Source organism: Colossoma macropomum, unplaced genomic scaffold, assembly GCF_904425465.1.
Source record: "Colossoma macropomum unplaced genomic scaffold, Colossoma_macropomum, whole genome shotgun sequence".
NCBI classification, from domain to species: domain Eukaryota; kingdom Metazoa; phylum Chordata; class Actinopteri; order Characiformes; family Serrasalmidae; genus Colossoma; species Colossoma macropomum.
The window spans coordinates 47,995-70,747 of NW_023494833.1; the positions used below are offsets into that span (position 1 = coordinate 47,995).

General features: G+C 37.2%; 1 pseudogene; it reads right to left on the reverse strand.

Annotated features, from left to right (window-relative positions):
* LOC118800273 overlaps positions 1-15,976 on the reverse strand; it is a 36,156-nt pseudogene extending 20,180 nt beyond the window's left edge.
* Between the last annotated feature and the right edge of the window lie 6,777 nt (positions 15,977-22,753).

The following is a 22,753-nucleotide window of genomic DNA, read 5'->3' on the forward strand; positions in this document are numbered from 1 at the left end:
CTGTCTGAAAAATTGTGTTAGGTCTGTAAGATACATTGTAACTCATCCATGCAGTGAAACTCACTAGTGAACACAAACACTAGGGGGCAGTGAGCACACCTGCCCAGAGCAGTGGGCAGCCTTATCCACAATGCCTGGGGAGCAGTTGGGGGTTAGGTGCCTTTCTCAATGGCACCTCAGTCATGTACTTTTGCCTCAGGGAATCGAACTGGCGACCTGCCGGTCACAAGGCTGGTACCCTAACCTCCAGCCCTTGACGGCCTCCACAAGAAAAAGAGGACTTGCCTGACCACTAGACCACCAGGGAAGCAGTGGATATACATGCTTGTATTAATTTATCGTCGTCCGAATAAATCACACAAATAAATGGAAAACTACAAGTTTTACTTAAACAACAATACAAAATACAAATTAAAATAAAAACCTTATGGAAAATAAAAAATATGGACTGGCTTGGGGTTTTCAGTGACTGAGGTGAGAATCTGAAGTGCAGACTGTGTTAATGTAGGAGAATGTCTTACCCCTATAGCATAGCGAATAATCTTATTCTGCTTTGCATTTTCAGCAGCATCCGACAGATCATCATCACCATAAGTTGATTCACCATCAGTGATAACAATCAAAACTCGGTTAGCGTTTGGTCTGGCTTTTCTGGAAAACAGTTCATTCCTGTGTGTAAATTAAACAAAGGCTCAGTTCAGCTGTGTAGCAGTAACATTTAAAAACATGATTTGTTCTGAAGTTACAGTTAGTTGTATCAGTCATCTTCCATAACATGAGGTCACACCTTTCACACACATGAATAATCCTTACACAAGCTTGTTGATTGCTCTTCCAGTGTAGGTACCTCCTCCCATCTGTGAAATATCCATTATATCATCTGTGTTTAAACGGGAAGTGAAGCCTACATGGATTGTACAGTAACGAGAATACTGTGCAACAGCAAACTGAAAGGAAAGAGAGAACAATGCAAGTGAGGCGAGTTTACGGCACATTCACAACACAACATAATATAACAGTTCTGAGGGTTCAGTTTGATGATCGACCCCTGAAAAACCTTAAAATGTCAAAACTAAATATTGCACATCTTTTTATCTAACATTAATAACATTCAGCAACTATCTTTTTAACCTTTAGCTGATCAGTCATATAATCTACACATTGTAACTGTACATTCAAATGTGTCCTCCACACATGGGACATGACTTTGGTAAGAAGCTGCACCTGATTTATTCCTGTGACATTATTTGAAAGAGCCAGTGTGACTGACTGACTGATGTCTTTTGTGCAATAAGAGATGGGTGAAGGCCAGCATGTGCTTCCCCTGAGACACATGAAGCTCCACCACATCTTTTCTAACTGCCACAATGTCATTGGACAGCTGAACACTCTAACCACTAATTCTGTTACCCACAGAAAGTTGTGCCCTCTTGGACTCCTGGCTATGAATGGCTGTGGCGTAGGGCCAATGCTGAGGTGGTTGGGCAAAGTTTGGGCAACCCTGGCCAAATTACACATTTTGTTGTTTGCTATCCGGTGTGGACCAGAGGAGGATGGGTTCCCCTTTTGAGTCTTGGTTCCTCTCAAGGTTTCCTTCTGTTGCTCTTAGGGAGTTTTTCCTTGCCACTGTCACCACTGGCGACGCTCATGGGGGCTCAGACCTGGATTTTTCTGTAAAGCTGCTTTGTGACAACACCTATTATAAAAAGCGCTATATAAAAAAACTTTGCTTGCTTGCTGTTGATTTTAACCCCCTTCTTGTTGTAAAGTGTCAGAACATAATCAACTCATTAGGCTTAATCGACTCATTTCAACTGAATAGTTAGGTCAAGAGTTGTCATTAGGAATTGTCAGTTAGTGAAAATTCCAGAGTGTTATAAAGTCTTTGACTCTTTAAATGTTGTACTAACAGTCAACAACCATGTGCTCCTCTAAGTAGCTCTTTCTTTCTCTTAGAGGATCTCAAAATAAAGCTAATTGATGTCAACAAAACAGGCTATAAAAAGATATCAAATCTGTCTGAAATATCACAATTTCCCCAGTGGTGAACAGTAATGAAGTGAATGTAAATGTAATAAAAGTCGTTTTTTCGTGTATCTGTACTTTACTGAAGTTTTTCCATTTTGGGGGACTTTTTACTTTCACTCCACTACATTTCAAAGTCAAATATCTCACTTTTTACTCCACTACATTATGAGAAATCTGTCGTTCCTTTTGGTTTATGTGTGTATAAAAACAACATGTCAAAACGAAAGAAGCGCGAAGCAAGAACACCAATCAGGGCACAGCGGTCACTTTGTTTTGGGCTTGTTTTGACCTGTTGGTCATACCGACCCAGTGCAGCACACGGTTCAATGTCAGTGCAGCAGCGTAAAATTTTGGGAGAGTCTATTCAACATAAATGATGAACTAACCTAACTTTGTGTAAATAGACCACAATATAGAAATATGTACTCATATGCAGTTGTGACTGACGTGTCTTTTTTCTGAATTTATACAAACACATTTCATTTTAAACTGAAACTTTGCTTGTTTGTAAAAAGTTATTTCAGAGCCACTCAGTTCTACCTGATGGAAACTGTTTGCCTTCAGTGTTTTGTGCCTATGATTATTTTAATAGACATCAGTGTCACTAATTAATGACATTCTATTAAAAGATGATTAAGATTAAAATGATAATAGGACATCAGAGTCATAATTAATCTTTTAGTACTTCTACTTTTGATACTTAAGTACATTTGAAGGCAAATACTTTAGTACTTTTACTCAAGTGGAGGTCTAAAGGGAGGAACTTCTACTTTTACTGGAGTAATATTTTACCTTGAGTATCTCTGCTTAAACTCAAGTACATGATTTGTGTACTGCATCCACCACTGAATTTCACAATCATGATCTGTATGGTTTCAGAAGAAAACTTTAAATGCAAACTCATCACAAAACTTAATGTCTAAAGTTAGCAAAACTACATCTCAATCAGCCAGAAGCATTTTGGAAACCAATAAAGTAATAATGGAACTCTTTGGCCACAATCAGTGAAGATATCTTTGTAACTATTTTAACCAATTTAACATATTTACTATTTTAACTAATTTAACCTACCATCTTGTGAATGTTGATGAATTTGATTTATTCTAAATTAATTAGCGCATGTCCACAACTGGAAATGAGCCTATTACACATCCCAGACTCCATATAAGGCAGTTACACAAAGGGGTGCTTCACATATCTTTAATTGTATGTTTCCTTTGTTTGTATCTTTTCCTTGCATCTTAGCTCCTCCCTCTGAGAACACGAGGAAGAGATTCAAAGATAAGATTAGAGGAAGGAGGAATTGACCACACACCCTTTTGCCAGATGACATGTCTTTCACTCATCGGTTACAGGGCTTAAAGAATCTGTTGATATTGAACTTTTATGCATTTATCTTTTCACCTGAGCATGCTGTATTGAAATTTAATCATATATCAACACTTTAGGATTAACAACAATCAATTTTTTTGAGTCTCCAGGAAGTGTTTATATGAAAGTAGAAAAAAAAGCACAATTTAGTACATATGCACTATATGTGAATGAGACCCCGTTGTCTGGCTGTTTTTCACCCTGCAACAATAATGTATCCATATCAGTTTCCAACCTCTACAGTAATGACAATAAGTTATCAGGCCCTAAATGGAAAATATTAATACAGTGTGAGACTTTTCTGTACGTACCCGAATATCCCAGCTTATTAACCCTTGGATCAGTTTTATAACAAATTCCTTCATTTTATTAAAATCACGGTAATCTACACTCCCAGAGCCGTCCAACAGAAAAGCAATATCTGTTTGTGCGGGAGGCGGGCAATCTGAGAACGAAGAACAAACAGGACAGATGAAAAATGGATCTTTGCAAAGTTTTGGACTTTTGTTGGGTTTGTAGATCCCCATATGACTTACCTCTCAATTCCCTCGGTACAGCATCAACATTTCTACCTTCTATCGTAAAACACATGCCGTTGTAGGTGGTAGTTGATTTGCAGTCTTTGGGGATGGTTGGACCACAGACCTGAGGAGGAAAAAAGGTCAAAAGGTCACACTAAACCTGTTAGGTTGGGGCCCAGTGTTCATTGTTCACCAAGCATTGAGAAAATTAACCAAAACTGTCAAACAGTTTTCAATCTAATTTCGAAGATAACTTGGTCCTCTGTCTGATATTTGTACAGAAGGAGAATATATATTTACTGTACTTGTATACAGCGTCACTGATCCTTCTTTATGTATGGATTGGGAGAGTCTGGAGTCTTACCATTATCTTTGAAGACCGTGGATCTTTAGTCATTGAAAGACCAAGGGACATGTTTACAGCCTCAGGAGGCTCTGTGTTCATTTTTGAAAGAGGACAGTTTGGTTAACATTTTGCAAAAGGATTTCTGAAAATATTTTAATGTACAATAAATATTTAAGTACAATAAATGCTCTACATTACTTAGAAGAAAGTGTGTCTGAAAATACCAAATGTGGTGATTTAATACCATTAATCCGTAATGGTGAGCAGTTTGAGTTCATCATGCAGCTGTAAACTTGACCTCTTTTATTCCCGCGCTGTAGTAAAGGATCACTCACAATCAAACTGAGAACAGAAGAAAAGATTTTGTTAGATAATATTTATATTCTTATATACGGCCTCATTAAAGTTATGTAGAGGGATCGACAGTCATTTAAATGTACTTTCACTGTGACTGCATAATGCCACTATTATTGTTGTTGATCAATGTTATTATTTTTATTAGTTTCCATGTAATTGTAAAACCTAAAATATACTGTATTTATTGCTGTTTACTAGTTTAATACTTTGCAGAGGAATTCTGGTGACAGTATGTTAAATACTACTAAAAACAGAAAGCAGTGATTAGTAAATTCAGTTTGACCTGTATTAAACTGAAAACGGTACAAAAGCACAATATTTGATATTTTACCTTATTGACTTTGTTGTTTTTTGTAAATACACACTCACTGTAAACTTGATGCTTGTAAAACATTCCAAAAAAGTTGAAACAGGATCATGTTTACCACCGTGTTACATCACCTGTCCTTCTGACTGCACTTAATAATTATTTGGGGACTGAAGACACAAATTGATCCAGGTTGAAAGCGTAATATTTTGCCATTCGTGTGTTAGACAAGTCTTCAGCTGTGCAACCATACAGGGCCTTTGTTGTCATATTTTTATCTTAATAAGACAAGTTTTTAATGGGAGTAATTGAAAGAACGTTTCTTGGTGCTGTCATGTTGAAATAAGCATGGATGTTTCTTAAAAAGACGGCGTCTAGAAGGCAGCAGATTTTGCTTCAAAATGTGTTCAGTGTTAATGGTGCTTTCACAAACATGCATGTTATCCCCCTATAACCCCCCCTACACCACGACAGAGCCTGGCTTTAGAACTTGTGCTGGTAACAATCTGCATGGTCCTTCTTTTTCTTTGGCCAGGAGAACACAACGTCCATTATTTCAGTAAACAGTCTGAACGGTTGACTCGTCAGACCACAGTATATGTTTTCCACAGTTTTCCCAGTTTTCCATTCCATTCAGTCAATTTCAGATGAGCTCGAGTGCAGATAAGTCATCAGTGTTTCTGGATGTTGTTGATATATGGTTTTCAGTGTGCATAATACAGTTTTTGGATGCAGCAATGGACGGTGTTTATTGACAACGGTTTGTCAGAGCACTCCGGTGCTCATGTGGTGATCTCCATCAGAGAAACACACAGTGCCATCTAAGGGGGCAAAGGTCACAGGCATTCGGTTGTGGTTTTCAGCCTTTGTCTTTACACACAGATTTCTCCCTAAAAGCTTTGTAATCACTCACTGAGGAACGGTATTTTTAAACTGCTGAAATGTCTAGGCGCTTCCTGGATGCTCCTTTTATACCTAAGCATGCGAGCATGATTGCATCATCTGTTTAAGATGATTTTGAACATTTCACAGTGTTTGAAGTGCCCTTATCCCAACTTTCTTTCTCACATTTCAGGCATGCCACTGCTGCATGAACTAAGACTAATCTAATTAACCATTGCTCCACCTGTTTTCACTGTTTTGTACTACAATACTAACAATGTTTACTATCCGGTGTCAACCAGAGGAGGATGGGTTCCCCTTCTGAGTCTTGGTTCCTCTCAAAATTTCTTCCTCTTTCTCTTACAGAGTTTTTCCTTGCCACTGTCGCCCCTGGCGACGCTCATGGGGGCTTGGACCCGGATTTCTTTTTGTAATGCTCATTTCCTTGTAAAGCTGCTTTGTGACAACACCTGTTGTAAAAAGCACTATATAAATAAACTTTGCTTGTTTGCATCAGTTTCAAAACGAATGCGTATTTAAAACAAAATTGACACTATAAAACATTAATTATCCTGTCTTTGTACTGATTTAGCTCAAATACAGGTCAAAGTAGATTTATAAATCACTGCTTTCTGTTTTTACATTTTACCTACTATCCCAACTTTTTTGGAATTGTGTTTGTATGTTTTCTTATTACAGAGAAATCTAAGATTCCAAATTTACACCAAGTCTGAGTTTTACCTTTAATCCTGCTGTCTCTTTTACATTTACACTAAACACATTTCTATTTTTTATTTTAAGTGATTCTGCTTCCCGCTACACATTCTTTATTCAGCCCTCCTGTTGAACCTGATATTTGCTAAAGTTTCCCAAAAATGGCAACTCAACCTGTTTTTTATCCCATATCTGAGATATTCAGGATCAGATTACAGCAGAAGGTGAAACGTCTTTGATGTGCTGTCTCTCTCACCTTGACGCATCTTTCTGTATCACTTTGTAGCCAAAGGACTGGTTTTCTTGGTTTGGACTGAAAGTTTTCCAAGGACTTGACTCGATGTTGAATCCCATCACTGACTGAGATACTGCAGTTTGTGAGCAAATAAATAGATCATTAGTATAGTGGAACATAAATATACAGATCAGAAAAGAGTTGATCTAAAAGTCTGCCTTGATTACTGGAGGAGCCTGTTAGCTTTTTTACTCACACAACACCCAGATACTTTCAACACAAGCAACAATAAGAATCAAAATGTATGAGTATCTTCACAAAATTGTGAGTTGTGAAAGTCTGAAAAATGGGAAAATCCATAAAATAAATTCTAAATATGAAGATATTCTTTCTTTTAGACCCCCTGCTGAGCTCAGAAGGTAGACAGAGACAGAGGAGGTTGATTGCTACCTTGGTTAGGCTTGCTAGGTCACCTTTCACTAGCTAGTTAACTTTTGCTCAATAAGTTGCTCAGACCTAAAGAAAACGGGGAAGGCCTATTTTATTATTATTATTAAGGCTGTGTACAGGGAAAATCCACAGTAGCCTTGTGATTGGTGAGAGTAAAGCTTCTGTAAGCTTTATCCAATATTAGGACCACCCAATTTACACCAAAAGACAAGAAATACTTCATTTACACGTCATTTATTGGACACTGGAAAGGTTTTCATGAGGCATACTGTGCCACGTGTCCACAAGAGCAAAACTGACCTAATCAGAAAGAAAACACTGATGTAGGTTCTCAGGGGCTTCAAGCTTGTTCTAAAGTCACTCAGTAACTTGACTCACTCCCTCAGATTTGAGTTTTTATAGGGAAGGATAAAAATGAGATAACAAAGCCATAACTGGTCCAGCAAAGGCAGTAAATCTTTTTGTGGAGGGGGAACTCAGTTTAAAACTAATTTTTAAAGCATATTAACCAATATATTAGAGTGTGTTGCCTTTATTTTATCTAAATGGTTCAATTTCAGGATCAATAAAGTATCTATCTATCTATCTATCTATCTATCTATCTACATTTCCCGCTGCATTACTTCTGCTGTGTCCAAAACTGCACACTAGCACACTAAATAGTATGCAAAACAGTGCAGTACCATTAGAATTGCACTCGTTAGTGTAGTAGATGAAGTACAGAAGTGTGTAGATCAGCCAGTGAGACTGATCACAGCTCTACTGAGCTGTTTGTTAGCTGATCATTAAACATTCCTGATTAAGGGTGCATTTATTGAGCTACACTGTATACAAATTTTTCTGTGATATGATGTTGGCTTCTTATTCACCAGCTTCTTTTTAAAAAATCTATTCTAAGAATGAGGCGCCTGCATGTAACTGCTACACCATTTAAGGTGGAATGGAAAATTTGAGTGAGAGCCTGGCGAAGAAGAAGCCACTTCAAGCTTAAACGTGTTTATTATTTATGAGCTTTGGCAGATTCGGTAGGCATGTTTGATAGTTTTGGTAAAATCTCACGCATTAAAATGTTTTGAACTTGAGAGATGTGCAGGTTATATGGATCTACCATCTACTAGTCACCGTGTTTCCTGGAGACTGCATCTAAAGTGTCCATATATATTTTTTATCTTGTCTGTTTTTCTTGGTCTTCATCCACCTGCAGGGCTGTAGCTGCAGGAACGGTGACGTTACCATTTCCTACCAAAATGGCAGCGCTAGAGAGTGTTAGCCTGCTATTTAGATTAGCACTAGCACCGTAACAACCACTTTACTGTCTTAGTTCAAGCTACATGATGTATTGGTCAAGTCTGATATAGAAATAGAAATTATTTTCATTCAATTTCAGGATTTTATGTAGAGAGACTCAGTTGTAACCACATTAATGGTTGATTTGATTCCATAGTTAACAATAAGATGTGTTGGTTCTCTCTCTGTGCGTAATCCTTAATGAAAAAGTGTACGTTTCTCTGTCGTTCTTGGTGTTTAATAGTTTTCTGTTTTGAACCAGGTTAAGCTTTATTTCTGAATTAGAAGCCTTTTTTCCGTGACAGTCTCCAATAGCCACTAGTGGTATTCTGTGTTTTCAGTTTAACAGCTGATTCCAGATGCATTTGATGATTCCTAATGGGATCTAAAGGTGTCTTACTGGAAACTAGTAGTTTATCATGGTAACCTTTAAGCCAATTCCCATTAGAAAGCAAAACCCTCAGGTTTTAATCCTAATAGTTCTACTGGTCTTTTTTCAGCAGGAGTGTTTACTGTTTCTGGATAGGCTAGGAAACACAAAAGATAATGGATAAAGGGTCTGAATGCTAACAGTAACCCCATGACTGAAACTCTAAACTCCATCTTTTCAGATTTCTTTTTTGTTTAGCTAGTAGTGTTAACTCAGCAGATCGCTAGCAGGCTTACGGACTCCTTCAGTTCAGAGTTAGGCTTTTAGTTTTAGCATTTAGAGAAGAAAAAGAAGCAAAATACAAAGTAAAATATTTCAGAAGTTCCAAACGTCAGTCTATAGCTGCCATGTGAAGTCAACCCTTTCAAACTGTTAGCTTAACGCTACATAACGGTGTGAATCTCATACACTAGCATCATGCTAAGTTTTCAGTATGAAACCACACAACTTTATGATTACATGACAAAACTAAACGGTTCATGATCTTACTGACAGTCCACACTTTTATTTTTGGTCACAGTGGTCACTACAGACCACAGAGAAACGTAACGTTGATCACAGATATGAGCGCTGTAGCTACGCCACAGTCCTGTTCAGTCTGACTGATTTACACAGCGGCTAGGCTAAGAAAAGCGAGTGAGCTAACTGCTCAGCAGTGTTCTTTAACGTTATTTATCGTCAGACGTCATATTTAAATTATTCTAGAACTCAGTAACCCAGGTACAGTTTAACTCACCTTAAAGTCTGCATATTCACAGAACTGCAGAGTTATTTTGAAACTGAGCTGTGAGTTTGCTCTGCTGAAAAACAGCACTGACTGGAGTGAATTCTGTGCTGGTCTAAGCCGGTTTATACCGGTCTAAACCGGTTTAGGCTGGTTTAAGCTGGCTCAGCTGCATACCAACCAAGGCCGGTTTAGCATCACTGCTACTGAACGCTGATTGGTTAGCATTATTGCTACTGAACACTGATTGGTTAGCATTTCTGCTACTGAACACTGATTGGTTAGCATTACTGCTACTGAGTGCTAATTGGTTAGTATTACTGCTACTGAGTATTCATTGGTTAGCATTACTGCTACTGAGCGCTGATTGGTTAGTATTACTGCTACTGAGTGCTGATTGGTTAGCATTACTGCTACTGAGTGCTAATTAGTTAGCATTACTGCTACTCAGTGCTGATTGGTTAGTATTACTGCTACAGAGTGTTGAGTGGTTAACATTACTGCCACTGAGTGTTGACTGGTTAGCATTACTGCTACTGAGTGCTAATTGGTTAGTATTACTGCTACTGAGTGTTGATTGGTTAGCATTACTGCTACTGAGTGTTGATTGGTTAGCATTACTGCTTCTGAGTGTTGATTGGTTAGCATTACTGCTACTGAGTGCTAATTGTTGGCATTACTGCTACTCAGTGCTGATTGGTTAGTATTACTGCAACAGAGTGCTAATTGGTTAGTATTACTGTTAATTGAGTGCAGTCTACTACAGAGTTTAATCTGAAATTTTTTCAGCTTCAGGAATGAAATAAAACAGCTCCATCCTCCAGCTGATCAGGACAGCGTTATATGTTCCTCAGTAATATCTTTCCATTATTTATTAGTCTAATAATTCTAACTGATTAACTGCCACCATGGGCATTGCTAGGCCACCCCAGCAACCATGTTATTTACCCCCCCTTTCTTAAGAAGATGTATATTAGTAGTACAAATCATCTATTTAGTTTATTCTCAATCACAATATACTGTAATAGCAGAGAGCAACCTGGGGCAGGTGCTGCCTCTGTACTACTAGAGACTGACTAACATAACATTCAGCCAATCATATCAGATCTCAGACGTTGTATGACGTTGACAGTCATATCAGAGAACTTCTAATTAGGAGAATTTCCACTCTGCAATGTCTTCATGGTTTCTCAAACACTAGAGGGCGCTCCCGAGCGAGTCCAAAATGAATGGGTTGATATGGAGCATTTGAGCAAAATCATTGTTTATAAATGCTTAAATACTTTTATCATAAAAGAATTAATTCATTTCCTGAACACAGAGCAGCATAAAACATTAAACACAGCTGTTATATTTTTCAGAACTTTTAAACTCGAGTTATAGGAGTTTAAAACAGCGCCTCATGTATATTCATGACGTCAATGAGCGCAAACAGCCAATGAGCTCCTCCGCTCGCCAACCAATCAGCACTCGGTAGCAGTAATGCCCGCCTCCTGCTGCCCAAAACCCGTTTGCTGTAGAAAAAAGGAAACATACAGGTGAGATTTCTTTGTTTTTTTTAGTGAAATCCATCCTTCTACTGTCTAAAACTAAAGGAAAGTTCTGGTTCAGTGATTAGAAACTATTTCAACTTTGTTTTTATCCGTTGAGCTCCATTTACTCCCATTCATTGAGGACTCGCTCGCGGGCGCCCTCTGCTGTTTAGCAGTCCTGTTTTTGATATGATGGGGGAAATAGGCCCTGGTCATATCAGATCTGGGATAGCATATCTGTTTATGCATTGCTAAATAATCAGTAGCCGAGCTGAATTTGAGGATTTTGGCTAAAAGCTCACTAAAATAAACATTAGACCTTATTAGAAATCTATCATATACAGAATGAAGCAGTGTTAGAGTGAATATGTCCACCTACAATATGGAATTGTGGCAAATTATGGTCAGTATAGCTGGACATCTGTTTTCTGACTTGGTTGCTTAACTCTAGCTAGCTAACTTTAGTTAACTTTGGGTTTGAGGTGAGGTAAAGAAAAGAGGCTAGGCTAAAACTAACATTAGCTAACTAGCTGACAAGCTAGTTTGACCTCACTTCATAGTGAGAGCGAGAGTGACGGAACAAGAAGGACTGAAACAACGTTATTGACTGCTCTTTATAGTCTTTTGGATTTATCTTCATTATTTTTATCATAATTCATTATTTTTGTTGTTTACTGTAAGTCAATGTCAGTGAAAAGGATGAGGCTGAAGTTCTTGTCACCAGATTCTTGTTCGAGTTTCCCGCTGCGAGGCCTCAAGATGTAACTGCTGCAGCATTTAAGGTGGAACGGGACAATTCATACAGAAAGCTGATTCAGCTTTTTGTAAAAAGGTCAACATAACACAGTTTTACATCCCTCAATTCCTCAACCTGTAGATGGAAATTAAGAGGCAGCAGCTCCATCAAAGGCCAGTCGGACGAGATTTTTACCACTTGAAAAGTCAAACTGATTGATCTTCATTTCCTTCATTTCCTTCATTTCCTGAGTTTAATGAAATGAATGTATTATTACACAGAAAATAGAGAAGAAGCTGAAGGAGACTGACAGGACTGAAGGAGCCATGACCATGAAATTCTGTCACCAACTGAGACTGAACTGATCTATAATCTGTGTATTTGAACAATGTTTCTAGGGCCCTGCAGCTGATCTAAGAGAGAGGATTGAGCACTGCTTGACTTCAGCACCTCTGCTTGATCTGTGTCTGCTGTAAGTGGATGGATACAGTGTTTGTTATACTGGCTTAATACAAACTATGGAGAGGCAGATCTACTGTGTGCCAATTTGACCGAATAACCATTTTTGATACCCTTAACACGGCTGATGTAGTTGACATTTTCTGGCTGTTGCTTTTCTAAAAGTGCATTATAAACATTTGGGGCCTTTAAAAAGTTCTCTTTGGGGACCACACCCCCAAAACCCCCCTCCTACAGGCCCAGATCCCCTATCCATGAACCTCTAGTGACGCCCCTGCTGCCACTGCTGTTCTCACTGCAGGTTTGTTTTGAAGGAATTTCCCTTCACTTATAGATGAAGGAACATTGAGACAGTTGTGACTGGCCAGCATAATTTAAGTGCTAATTATAGTGTTATGAATGAAATTTGATGCAAATATAAATCAAAAAAAGTGCTTAAAAGCAGTGTAAAAATATTTTAAAACGCACTGCTCATTTCAGAACATGTTGTGCTAAAACAAAAGTCTACACATACACAAATGTGCTACTGGGTTAAGATGTTGACAGAGGAACATACTGTGCTGGGCTTCTCAGCATATTTCCTGTTTCTTATTCTAACATTTTCCAAGTTTATGAGCAGACAAGTGGTTTGTTAATGTTCTTTTTTTGCCGTTTGGAAATTGGCGTGCCTCCCGGAAAATAGACACTCAAATGTTTGTGTTTGAAAATTCTCCAGAAATTTCACAGGAGAAATAGCAATAAACACAAAGCAAACTCGAGATACAGGAGAGATAAAGAGTTTAGCTGCAGATGAAGAGTGTTTTTATCTCTGCATATCTGGCCCTTATTGGTTAAAGCTGCCTAAACAAGAGTGCAGATTTGATCACCTTTAATGACATGGAAACAAGTGGACATTTGAGCGCAAATGATGAATGAGCTTCAGTGCGTGAAATCAAGCGCCAGCCTACTAGCACCTTATTTGCATATCATTTACTTCATTTACATAATACCAATAAAACAACAGCATTCAGCAACTCATGAGCCAATGGCTGTGCTTGTAGGCAGAGATTGAGGTGGAGCAGTGACTGCACTGCTCCCCCTACTGACCAAACTTTATAGTGTTAAAAGAACGACCACTGGAAAGAATAAAATGTTAAAAACAACTTGTCTTAGTTTTTCTAGAAGATATAATGATGTGACAGTGTAGTGTGGTTATTCTCCTGATATAACATATTTAAGCGCTGCATTATTGCAGTGTATTACACAAGCTGTGTTTTGTATTGTTTGTGGGTGGAGTCAGAAACATTAAACAAAGCACAGTGTTATATTTAAATGGAGCAGTTGCAGCATTTGTTTGCACCAATGTGCATATAAAAGATTCTTATTATGGTATTGTTGATGATATTGACAATAGTTTTGGTCAGCTTAAGCATTTTTTTCAGGTTGTTAAACTGTTACACTCAAATTTATAAGCAAACGTCTGACTTCTCCTTCCACCTGATCTCATTATTCTCTGGGAGAAACAACTGAGACACGAAAGGCACTGATTTTTACATTTTTGCATAATTAAACTGTATGTAAACAGAGTCATTCAGAGTGGTTTGGTGTGAAATGCTCTGTTCTAGAGAAACTTACGAGTCAGAACTGTTCACAGTGGTGGTGATAGGAACCAGACGTCCACCTCTAAAAGCTCCCTCACAGAAAGTTACTACATGGTTATGAATTCACTGCCTGATGTCTGAGACACTGTTTTATGATAGTTTTGAAATTCATTCTATATGGAAACTCAGAAGACTCGTGTAGGTTCACTGGTGGTTCTGGATAGTAAATAAAATGTCTATATTTGTGTTGTAGTCATGGTGACCCCTGGTTCCTATCACCACCACTGTAAAGACATCTGAACCATTTCACACCAAACCACTCTGAATCTCTCTGATTAAATCTCAGTGACTAAATTATGCAGAGGTTTTGCGAGATCAGTGGAACTCCCCTTTAAGAGACCTTTTTAGATTATGATGAATGGTAATAACTGTTATTAATAATTAATGTTTTGTCTTAGGGACAAGAGTGCAATGTTTTTGGTTGGCTGAGGGCCAAAAAGACAAAACGTATTCAAATGTGACACAAATTTAAAAGGAATTTAATATGTTATATAATGTAGAAAATATGTTTATTTGTTTGTTTTAAGAGGACGGAGTTAGGCCACATTAAATCTAGAACATTCTAGAACTCTATTTAAAACACCTTAAACCGTAATGCATCAAGCATAAACACCTCCTACTGAGTCATGCATTTCCCATATAGAATGGCATCATTTCATCAGACTTTCAACAAAGGAAGAAATTATCTCAGATGGGTGGGTAAAACAGCAAGAGAGAGATGCAGACAAAAAGAAAAGAAATAAGGAAGTTGCCAATGACTGTATACTTCATCACCTGCCATAAAAGGACATTTTGAATATACTAATACTGTATCATGTCACCATTGGAAACCGCAGACCAGCGAGCAGCCCATGTGTCACCCGCAAGAGATCATCCAACAAGTGGCAAAGTGTCTCGTTCTATTTTATTGATAATGATCGGTTTCATACATGCTGCATAATAATTACTGCATAATTAAATAGTTAAGATGTAAACAGAGTCGTTCAGAGTGGTTTGGTGTGAAACGCTCCATTCTAGATAAACTTACAGTCAGAATTGTTCACAGTGGTGGTGATAGGAACCAGACGTCCACCTCTAAAAGCTCCCTCACAGAAAGTTACTACAAGAAATGGTTATGAATTCACTGCCTGATGACTGAGACACTGTTTTACAATTATCTTTAAAAAGCTTTGGCCTAAAACATACAGGTATGTGCAGGGTGTTCTGAGGCAAAATAGTCCCCAGTTTGTTTTTTTATCACATTTTCTGCTGTTTTACCATCAACATTCCATATAAAAACACACCCCTATAGGTTCACTGGTGGTTTTGGATAGTAAATAAAATGGCTATATTTGTGTGGTGACCCCTGGTTCCTATCACCACCACTGTAAAGAAGTCAGTAAGCTTCTCTATAATGAATTATTTCACATCAAACCACCCTGAATGACTCTGTTTACATCCAAAGCACTAAATTATGCAGAAATGTTAAGAAACTAGTGGAACTCCCCTCGATATACTTGCACTTTCTAAAACCTTCTTTCTTGGCTAAACTTCTAAAATCCACAGTGCTGAATTTACTGACATGTTTACAATTTACAACATACATTTACAATCCATTAAATTACATATTATAAATGCAAATCCACAACCAGCACCAGCCAATCATTCATTACTTTGTCATTAAATTATAATTTGCCTTTCAGACCAGCTTCACAACCACATCTGCTACATCTGCCTTCCTGAAGTCCTCAGAGAAGAAGAGAAGCTTAATATCTTCATTAATGAATGAAGGAACGACTGAAACACTGGATTAATAAGAAACAGTTCAAAGCTGAGCTGCTCTTACCAGAAAACAGCAAACAGCAGATCAGAGAACTCCAGTCCATCCTGAACGGCGTGATGAGGATCAGAGAGACGGAGGTGGAGGATGTATTAGAAGGGCTGTGGAGGCTGTGGAGGCTGTGGAGGCTGCAGACGTACGAGCGCTGTTTGAAGGTGTGCTGGAAGCTGAGCAGTTGTTCTAGATATAGGAGTGGGGAATGTCACAATCTTTCCAAGAGGAACAGCCAGTAAAAGAGGAAACAGCTACACACGATACAAAAAGAGAAGGGGGACTAAGCAAAAACAAAGTCTCCAAAATTAAAACCTTGAAAGGCCATATTTGTGACAGTAACACTCGCCCCCAGCTTCTTTTTCAAACTCGAGTTGATTATTCACCATCAACCTGCTTATCTCTAGCACAACAAACCCCCCACCCTCCACTCTGAAGAGGAAACTATCATCACTGTGCACAGAACTTGGCACTGTGTTGCAACGTCTGGTGGAGAATATAAGCACGAAAATCACACCTACACAGCGAACAGCAACATCATAATGCAGACTGTTTAAGAACATTAAGAAAAGCAGCTGATACACTAAACAAACCAGAGTGAACTGGAGGAGGACGTTCTAGATCAGTGTGAGTTGGGTAGCCATGCTGTTCTAGATTGTCTGAATTCCAGAAAAAACGTTCCTATACAGTTCACCCTGTTCTAGAATGGCCTCTCATTTTACACTATTCTGGAAAGTTTTGCACAAGACATACTGTTCTAGAACAGTGTGAATTGGGTAGCTCATTCTAGGACTGTTTTCTAGAACTCTAGACATTCTAGAACAGTGTGTGAATTAGATGTGTGAAGTTTTGATGTTTAAAGAACCTGAATATAATTCAAATATCACTTAGAACCATAATTCCAAGCCAAGTATTATGTAGAAGTGTGGTGAAGAAACACAGCACTGGTTTTTACTGAAGTAGCTGGCTGGTTTTCTAAACCTCAGTGTGTCAAGAAGCATTTCATAACAGGGAACAGCACTTATACAACACACGGCTGGATGAGGGAACACTTAACACTTCATTTCGGAAGAGGGACCACAATCTGTCTCTGGGGACAGGCCGTCATTCTACTGAATGACTAAAGGAAAAAAATACTTCGTAGCATTTAAGGGACAGAAATGAAATGTTTATAGTATTTAAAGCTGCACTATTTAAGTTTCAGAGATTTGGAGACCTCTCTGGTGGAAGTGTGTAGTTGCATGTGTAGTGCTCCTACACTGAGTCATCGTAAATATATGAACTAGGTAAAAAGTCCTGTTAGGGCGGCCTGGTTTCCGTAAATGTGGTTTCATAGCTTTGAATTAATTTACTGCCTATTTAGGGAGTGATCCCAGCTTAATGACTGCAAGAAGCATGCATTGGCGGCAGTGGTGGACAGGAAGTAAATGCAATTTGTCAAGTAGTTTTTTCATGTATCTGTACTGAAGTATTTTCATTTTGAGCGACTTTTTACTTTCACTCCACTATATTTCAAAGTCAAATATCTCACTTTTTACTCCACTACATTATGAGAAATCTGTCGCTCCTTTTGGTTTATGTGTGTGTAAAAACGAAACATGTCAAAACGAAAGAAGCGCAAAGCAAGAACACCAATCAGGACACAGCGCACTTTGTTTTGAGCTTGTTTTGACCTGTTGGTCATACCGACCCAGTGCAGCACACGGTTCAACATCAGTGCAGCAGTGTAAATTTTTGGGAGAGTCTATTCAACATAAATGATGAACTAACCTAACTTTGTGTAAATAGACCACAATATAGAAATATGTACACATATGCAGTTGTGACTGACGTGTCTTTTTTCTGAATTTATACAAACAATATTTCATTTTATAGTAAATTAGTTTTGTCTAGTTTATGTTTATGAACAGAGACCTACAGATGCAGTTTAGTAAAGGAAACTCATTTGTGAATCTGAGTTTAAAGCAAGTTTTCATTAAACTTAAACTTAAGTTGCAAATAAATCTTAAACTGAAACTTTGCTTGTTTGTAAAAAGTTATTTCAGAGCCACTCAGTTCTACCTGATGAAAACTGTTTGCCTTCAGTGTTTTGTGCTTATGATAATTTTAATAGACATCAGCGTCACTAATTAATGACATTCTATTAAAGACTGGTTTACCAAGAGAGACACTGGAGTATTTTCACCTAAAATGAATTAATGAAGCAACAGTCTTCTTACAGAAATGACAATAAGACATTAAAGCCATAATTAATCTTTTAGTACTTCTACTTTTGATACTTAAGTACATTTGAAGGCAAATACTTTAGTACTTTTACTCAAGTGGAGGTCTAAAGGAAGGAACTTCTACTTTTACTGGAGTAATACTTTACCTTGGGTATCTCTGCTTTAACTCAAGTACAGGGTTTGTGTATTTTGTTCACCACTGATCGGCAAGAGTCTTTAACCTGTTATTCTCCAGGGAATATTTTGGTTTGTCCATCTGAATTTTCATGACCAACTCATAAGGCAAATTATTCAGTAACTGCATGAAACAAATGTAAATTTTTCATTTATGTATTTATTTATTTTTTGTAAAAGCTCCCCTCAAATTAACAGAACATGTGTTTTATGATCACACATATTGCTATATGCTTACAATTTACTGCTGAAAGCCACAAATCTTAGACACTCTTTGTATTATTTTATAAAAATAATTTTTACAGAGCAGATCACTGAAGAAACGCCATCTGGGTTCAGCTTCTTTTATTATAAGGGTTTAAAATGACATCACCCATCTATTTGACTGGAAAGAAGACAGTTACAGCTCTCATACGACCCCCACCTTTTGAATGAAACTTATGAAATATGAAAGTGATGAAGAATATGACGAAGTGCGTTTTGGAACCACCGGTGGTCTCAAGAAGTTGAAGAGGTTAAAAAGACTTTTGAAAGACTAACGTTCGACACCCTTTCACACCTAAAGACGATCGGAGTTTTTAGCCACAGACTGTGATTTTGCAAAGACTGTGAATCTTGCAGTGTCACTATTTGCAAGACTGCAACTAGATTTTTGAGATTATTCCCCATCATGCACCTGGTGGAAATTGACAAGCAGATAAACTCTTTTCCTTCCACTCTGTAGGGGTACAGATGAGAGGATATGTTGGCTGGGCGTGTAAAGATGTAGTGATCAGCCCAGATCACTGTAGAACTGTATATTCTGGTTGATCATCATCCAGTATGTTTTTAATTAACCTGTAAAATGTGCAGTTAATTTTTTTTATTTAAAGATTCTTCAGTAGTGTCCTTCTGTTACGCTCAGTGAATCTGAAAAATTAAAACAGGCAGTTTACATTTTAAGTTAATATGATTATTGTATTAACCTTTTCAACTCCATGGGACCACCACACACACACACACACACACACACACACATATTTTCTAATCTCTTATCTTTCTGGGTCGTGGGGGGGAGCTGGAGCCTATCCCAGCAGTCATTGGGTGGAAGGCATGATACACCCTGGACAGGTTGCCAGTCCATCACAGGGCAGACAGACAGACGCACACACTATATTTCCAAAAGTATTCCCTCATTGAATTCAGGTGTTCCAATCACTTCCATGGCCCACAGGCAGGGTTGGAATAGCTACTGAAAAATTAGCAGTTAGCTACTTTGTAGCTACTATCCCAAAATTTGTAGCAGCTACAATTTAGCTACTTTTCCAGAAAAAAGTAGTGACTACTTTTTAGCTACTTTCTGAAAAGTAGTAACTACTTTTTAACTACTTTCTGAAAAGTAGTAACTACTTTTTAGCTACTTTCTGAAAAGTAGTACACTACTTTTTAGCTACTTTCTGAAAAGTAGTAACTACTTTTTAGCTACTTTCTGAAAAGTAGTGCACTACTTTTTAGCTACTTTCTGAAAAGTAGTAACTACGTTTTAGCTACTTTCTGAAAAGTAGTGACTACTTTTTAACTACTTTCTGAAAAGTAGTAACTACTTTTTAGCTACTTTCTGAAAAGTAGTAACTACGTTTTAGCTACTTTCTGAAAAGTAGTGACTACTTTTTAGTTACTTTCTGAGAAGTAGTGCACTACTTTTTAGCTACGTTTTGAAAAGTAGTGACTACTTTTTAGCTACTTTCTGAAAAGTAGTGACTACTTTTTAGCTACTTTCTGAGAAGTAGTGCACTACTTTTTAGCTACCTCTTGAAAAGTAGTGCACTACTTTTTAGCTACTATCTGAAAAGTAGTGACTGCTTTTTAGTTACTTTCTGAAAAGTAGTGACTACTTTTTAGCTACTTTCTGAAAAGTAGTAACTACTTTTTAGCTACTGTCTGAAAAGTAGTAACTACGTTTTAGCTACTTTCTGAAAAGTAGTAACTACTTTTTAGCTACTTTCTGAAAAGTAGTAACTACGTTTTAGCTACTTTCTGAAAAGTAGTGACTAATTTTTAACTACTTTCTGAAAAGTAGTACACTACTTTTTAGCTACTTTCTGAAAAGTATAACTACTTTTTAGCTACTTTCTGAAAAGTAGTACACTACTTTTTAGCTACTTTCTGAAAAGTAGTAACTACTTTTTAGCCACTTTCTGAAAAGTAGTAACTACGTTTTAGCTACTTTCTGAAAAGTAGTGACTACTTTTTAGCTACTTTCTGAGAAGTAGTGCACTACTTTTTAGCTACGTTTTGAAAAGTAGTGACTACTTTTTAGCTACTTTCTGAAAAGTAGTGACTACTTTTTAGCTACTTTCTGAAAAGTAGTGACTACTTTTTAGCTACTTTCTGAGAAGTAGTGCACTACTTTTTAGCTACCTCTTGAAAAGTAGTGCACTACTTTTTAGCTACTTTCTGAAAAGTAGTGCACTACTTTTTAGTTATTTTCTGAAAAGTAGTGCACTACTTTTTAGCTACCTCTTGAAAAGTAGTGCACTACTTTTTAGCTACTTTCTGAAAAGTAGTGGACTACTTTTTAGTTACTTTCTGAAAAGTAGTGGCTACTTTTTAGCTACCTTCTGAAAAGTAGTGACTACTTTTTAGCTACTTTCTGAAAAGTAATGCACTACTTTTTAGCTACCTCTTGAAAAGTAGTGCACTACTTTTTAGCTACTTTCTGAAAAGTAGTGCACTGCTTTTTATCTACTTCCTGAAAAGTAGGGCACTACTTTTAGCTACGTTCTAAAAGTAGTAACTACGTTTTAGCTACTTTCTGAAAAGTAGTGACTACTTTTTAACTACTTTCTGAAAAGTAGTAACTACTTTTTAGCTCCTTTCTGAAAAGTAGTACACTACTTTTTAGCTATTTTCTGAAAAGTAGTGCCCTACTTTTTAGCTACTTTCTGAAAAGTAGTAACTACGTTTTAGCTACTTTCTGAAAAGTAGTGACTACTTTTTTAACTACTTTCTGAAAAGTAGTGCACTACTTTTTAGCCACGTTTTGAAAAGTAGTGGCTACTTTTTAGTTACTTTCTGAGAAGTAGTGCACTACTTTTTAGCTACCTCTTGAAAAGTAGTGCACTACTTTTTAGCTACTTTCTGAAAAGTAGTGACTACTTTTTAGTTACTTTCTGAAAAGTAGTGGCTACTTTTTAGCTACTACTTTTTAGCTACTTTCTGAAAAGTAGTAACTACGTTTTAGCTACTTTCTGAAAAGTAGTGACTACTTTTTAACTACTTTCTGAAAAGTAGTAACTACTTTTTAGCTCCTTTCTGAAAAGTAGTACACTACTTTTTAGCTATTTTCTGAAAAGTAGTGACTACTTTTTAGCTACTTTCTGAAAAGTAGTAACTACGTTTTAGCTACTTTCTGAAAAGTAGTGGCTACTTTTTTAACTACTTTCTGAAAAGTAGTGCACTACTTTTTAGCCACGTTTTGAAAAGTAGTGGCTACTTTTTAGCTACTTTCTGAAAAGTAGTGCACTACTTTTTAGCTACTTTCTGAAAAGTAGTGACTACTTTTTAGTTACTTTCTGAAAAGTAGTGGCTACTTTTTAGCTACTTTCTGAAAAGTAGTGACTACTTTTTAGCTACTTTCTGAAAAGTAGTGCACTACTTTTAGCTACCTTTCTGAAAAGTAGTGCACTACTTTTTAGCTACTTTCTGAAAAGTAGTGACTACTTTTTAGCTACTTTCTGAAAAGTAGTACACTACTTTTTAGCTACCTCTTGAAAAGTAGTGCACTACATTTTAGCTACTTTCTGAAAAGTAGTGCACTGCTTTTTATCTACTTCCTGAAAAGTAGGGCACTACTTTTTAGCTACTTTCTGAAAAGTAGTAACTACATTTTAGCTACTTTCTGAAAAGTAGTGACTACTTTTAACTACTTTCTGAAAAGTAGTAACTACTTTTTAGCTCCTTTCTGAAAAGTAGTACACTACTTTTTAGCTATTTTCTGAAAAGTAATAACTACTTTTTAGCTACCTCTTGAAAAGTAGTGCACTACTTTTTAGCTACTTTCTGAAAAGTAGTGACTACTTTTTAGCTACTTTCTGAAAAGTAGTGCACTACTTTTTAGCTACCTCTTGAAAAGTAGTGCACTACTTTTTAGCTACTTTCTGAAAAGTAGTGCACTGCTTTTTATCTACTTCCTGAAAAGTAGGGCACTACTTTTTAGCTACTTTCTGAAAAGTAGTAACTACGTTTTAGCTACTTTCTGAAAAGTAGTGACTACTTTTTAACTGCTTTCTGAAAAGTAGTAACTACTTTTTAGCTACTTTCTGAAAAGTAGTATACTACTTTTTAGCTATTTTCTGAAAAGTAGTAACTACTTTTTAGCTACTTTCTGAAAAGTAGTGCACTACTTTTTAGCTACCTCTTGAAAAGTAGTGCACTACTTTTTAGCTACTTTCTGAAAAGTAGTGACTACTTTTTAGCTACTTTCTGAAAGTAGTGCACTACTTTTTAGCTACCTTCTTGAAAAGTAGTGACTACTTTTTAGCTA